At 46.6% G+C, this 5,013-nt stretch overlaps 1 pseudogene; it reads right to left on the reverse strand.

The window, feature by feature from the left end:
* Positions 1-343: 343 nt before the first annotated feature.
* Positions 344-461, reverse strand: LOC126238576 (5S ribosomal RNA; annotated as a pseudogene).
* Between the last annotated feature and the right edge of the window lie 4,552 nt (positions 462-5,013).

Below are 5,013 nucleotides of genomic sequence, written 5' to 3' on the forward strand. Positions count from 1 at the left end.
AGTCTGCACTGGAGCACCATGGCAAATACTTTTCGGAAATCTAGAAATGTGGAATCTGCCTGTTGCCATCATCTATAATTCGCAGGACATCATGTGAGAAAAGGCAAGCTGAGTCCATGGTAATTAAAATCTAAACTCCGTCCGAACAGGCCTTGGAAGCCTCACGGTACCGACCGGCCGCCGTGTCATCCTCAATCCATAGGCGTAACTGGATGCGGATATGGAGGGGCATGTGGTCAGCACTCCGCTGTCCCGGCCATATGTGAGTTTACGAGACCGGTGCCACTACTTCTCAATCAAGTAGCTCCTCAGTTTGCCTCACAAAGGCTGACTGCACCCCGCTTGCCAACAGCGCTCGGCAGACCGGATGGTCACCCATCCAAGTACTAGCCCAGTCCGACAGCGCTTAACTTCGGTGACCTGACGGGAACCGGTGTTGCCACTGCGGCGAGGCCGTTGGTGAGTCCATGGTGATTAGGCGGCTGAATAGGTAATCTGAAATGGCCTGACTCAGCTGTAATATTTCGGCTGCTACCTAGCTTCGGTGTCCATTTTGAATGATTGTGAGCAGTTCCGGAACCCAGTAAGTGGCGACCTTAGTCAATTCAAAATGTCGTGCAGTATGTTGAAAAATAATGCATAACTAATTTTCACTTTTTCCGCTGTCACCACGATTGTATTACGCCTGTGGTCGAGAGCCAGGACTCTCATTTCTCTTGCGATTTCTGGTTCCTGAAAGAAAGACGATCTGCACACAGAGTAATTTGAGGTGACTGTAAGCGTCTGCACCGCCTAAAACTGTGTCTTATTATGGAGCCTTATTTGCCGTACTCTTCCACGAAGTCCGGATGTATTACTGCTGTCTGTTCTCCTGCAAATGCAGAAAAAGCATTATCGCTGTATCAAGTGGCTCCGCGCCAATCTAGCGGCATGCTACGGCACCTTGCCAGTGAGCAACACTGTAAACGAACAAAAAAGTAATTGCGTAATTTTAGTTTCTTGAGGTGGTAATGACTATCGCTCATGCATGCATGACTATCGCTCATGCATGCTTTTTAAGTGACGTCAGCAGGTTGTTAACTTGACCGACCGTTGCGTAAAAGATACCAGCACAGCTTGAGATATGAGTGTGAGCTCCTGACAATATCGAGAACCTCAGTATTCGGAAACTCGAGTTGTCACTGAAACGTGATGGGGCAATAAAATCAATTAAGTTTTCATCCTGCTGCATAATGTCCAGGATGGGCGTCAAGTCTTGCCTTGATTGCAAACAATTGTATCTAAGGACAAGTGCGTAGCATAGCGGTATCTAGCATAGTTATAAGGAACCATGCTAGATACCCCCATGCAGTTTGCTGCAAACGGTGGGTTAGCTCATAAAGGTTTTTACGGATGCACTTCCACACGTGTTCCTCCTGTTGCCTGTAGAGCGCCCAGGCGATATTCAATTTCTCTCGAAGTCTTTGCTAACATGTCTTCCGTCATCGCCACTGCAGCTTCTCGTACCGGTGCCGTAAAAGTCTGCACATCAGGAAATGGTGAAGTGAACGCTTTATCTCTAACGTAACCCCTCCCCCCCCCCCAAAAAAAAGGCAAGAGGGGGTTATGTCTGGTGAACGTCGTGACTATTATGTTGGACGGTCTCTATCGATCCTTCTGTCTGGAAAGGTTTCATCCGAGAACTGGTGAACAAATAACCCACCAGTGTGGCGGTGCGCCATCTAGTTGAAATCTATCCACAGTCGAAATTCCTGTAACTAAGATACAACATAAAGTTGTAGTTAAACTGTTTCCGCAATGGTAGGTTCAGTGAAAAAGAGCGGTCGAAATACTGTTTTGTAAATGAACTGCTAAATTCAGATTACGGTTCCGCATCAGCTGTAGAGTCGCAGATACAGCACTGCAGTATTTCATGCCATAGCAAAGCAATGACGAGAGAAAACAGTGTCTCACTCCAAGAATCACGGTAAGCTAGTGCAAGCACAAGGGAGAGCGGACACCAGGACGAATGGAGATTTTGCCTGTTTACTTTTCCTGAGATGTGAAAAACAAAGTTAAAACAATCATTATCTACATCGGTTCGTTGTAGCATGTTTGTAGGAAGCGCAGCGCTTCTGCGCGTATGGTTCAAATGGCTCTGAGCACTATGGGACTTAACTGCTGTATTCATCAGTCCCCTAGAAATTAGAACTACTTAAACCTAACTAGCCTAAGGACATCACACACATCCATGCCCAAGGCAGGACTCGAACCTGCGACCGTAGCGATCGTGCGCGTATGGTCTGGACGGAAAGCTTGCAAGAGTTGCGCATTGTATGGAAATGCAGTCCTCTCTTTAAAATCTTCACTGTGGTACTCTTGAGTATGCCTGTTTCTCTGGAAACACGATACTCGGTTCGCGCAGACTGCATTGCAACTCTGTACCCACGCTGTCAGTGTCATCACTTCCTTCAGGTCTGCTGCTTATTGCCTCGTCAGCACCCCTACCAGTGTCTTTTAACTTCTCATACCAGCCTTTGATACTTTTCAAATCTGGCGGATCTAGCGCAATTCAGAACGGCCGCTGAGCTTTAATAGGCGACTGTGTTTCATTAAACTACAAAACACGTTTCGCTTTCCCCTGCGTAGACGCCTTTATGACAGCAGCGTTCCTAAAATACGCTACTTGTAGAAAGAGAAAGTAAGTCAGATGGTGGTACACCACATGTATATGTGTAGGCATAAAAGCTGAGTCAAGCTACTATTCACAACAAACCGCATAGCTGTACTTAGCATAGTTTGTAGAAATAAATTTTTGTAATCAGGGAAAGACTATGCATAGCGTGTACATTTCCTGTTCTCAGTATCGTACGAGGCGTATTCGGAAAGTAAGGTTCGATTAGGCGTGAAATGGAAACCACTGTGAAAATCCAATGGAACTTTGCGCAGATGTGTTGGGCAGTGTCTTTAGTGTGTCTGTCGATCGCTTCACATCGCTCTTTTCGGTTCAGAGCGCAAAGTGATAACGTAGAAATGTCTAAAACAACAGTATTCCCTCCAAGTATGTGGATCTGGTGAGGGATTTCGCCTGAAGCTATGCAGCCCACATGACATAAATGCCATGCGTTTCTTTCTCCAAGACAATTTTCAGCCGCATTCTGCAGGGGCAATGAAGACACTCCCGCAGCGTTTACGATGGGAAGTGTTTCGTCACCCACAATACAGCCCTTAATTGGCTCCCTCCGTTGTTCATCTCTGCTCACATGGACCGCTGGCTAAAAAGACAACATTTTGGCACAGACAGCGAAAGGCAGACCAGCGCAGAGAATTGGCAGAAAGCACAGGAGGCTGCTTTCTGTGACGAGGGTACTGGAAAGTTTGTACAACGCCACGGCAGATGTCGTAAGTGGCAGCGGCGACTATTTAGAGAGGTAGCTGGAAGGTTTTGCTAACTGTTGTGAGTGAAAGATTTTTGATTTTGACTGTGGTTTTCATTTCGCGACCTATCGGGCCTTACTTTCCGAACAGCCCTCGCACCTGATCCCACTTCGTCGCTACCTCATAGTCCATAGCTCATGGTCTAGTGGCTAGCGTTGCTACTTCTGGATTTCGGGGTCCTGGGTTCGATTCCCGGCCGGGTTGGGGATTTTCTCGGTTCAGGGACTGGGTATTTGTGTTGTCCTTATCATTTCATCATCATCATCATCATTCGTGACAGTGGCTCGATTGGACTGTGAAAAAAAATTGGACTGTGAAAAAATTGAGACTTATTCGTCGTCGTCATCATCATCATCATCATCATCATCATCATCATCATCACCACCATCTACCTCATAGTGCCTCACTCTGTCTCATCAGGTGCTCGAACAGCTGTTTCTGCTGCACCAGATGGTGGGTACAGTGATTTTAGAGCCAGTACCCGAAGAACAGCAGCGGCTAGGTGAAAGCTTGTGGTGGCGGGGAACGCGAACGTGAACGTGACGCGGGCCAGACAGGGCGTAGTGCGGTCGCCAAAGGGCAAGGCCGGGAACATCGGCCCTGGACCACTTGCTGCCAACTCGAGCCGCGGCTGCCGGTGCCTAGCAACGCTAGCTTCGCCCGTAATCTCATGCAAATCATAGATCCGCGGCCGGCGATGCAGTCACGCAAATCGTACAAAATAGTTCGGTACGAAGGCTAGCGTGTGGGCCTGCGGCGCCATAGATTACACCAACCGACGATCAGAGACCCGCGTAGCCTGAATCCGACTCTGGAAGTAATGACGTGCTGTGCTGTTGGCATAAATGCGACTCGAGGTGAATTTACCCTCGCACCCAAGCAAATGTTAAAGCCGTTACGCAAGTTCTGAATTTCACTTTCTTTTTTTAAATTGCGATTGATTACACATTACAATGGTTTCTTTTATCCTAGCTTCCTGTCTTTCCAATGTTATGCCTACAAAATTCCTCTACCACATAGCTCTTCTGACTCCCTCCTCCCATGTTCTTTTCGGGCATATTCCTCTTCTGTTCTTTGGAATTCATCCTGTCAACATCATAGGCCCTCTGTCCTTACCCAAACGGCGTATATGCCCATACCACCACAAGGGTTTTGTTTCGACTGTATCCATTATAGTGGTGCCCAGATTCATTCTCTTACATACAGGTATGTCTGCTTTTTTTACTACAATAACACCTCTAAAATTCCATCTCCATTGACAGATAAGTACCTCTAAATCCTTTCAGTTATTTCCCATGTTTCTGCTCCGTACGTTGCTACAGTTCCTACAACAATTTTAAATATCGTAAGATTCGTTTCTCATCTAAAACGCCTTCTTCATAAAATTTCATTCAGCTGTTTGGTTGCTTGTCTGCCGTGCCAATGCTATTCTTAATTTCGCTTCTACTGAATAATGACACGCCAGTATCTATGAGAGTCCACAGAGCCTACTACCCCAAAATGTAACGTCAGTATCCAATAACCAAATACTTCGTTTTCTCTAAATAAACTGTTAAACACCATTTGTGATACTCCCTCTGCCACTTCCTAACTATG

This window comes from Schistocerca nitens, chromosome 2 (assembly GCF_023898315.1).
Source record: "Schistocerca nitens isolate TAMUIC-IGC-003100 chromosome 2, iqSchNite1.1, whole genome shotgun sequence".
Lineage (NCBI taxonomy): Eukaryota > Metazoa > Arthropoda > Insecta > Orthoptera > Acrididae > Schistocerca > Schistocerca nitens.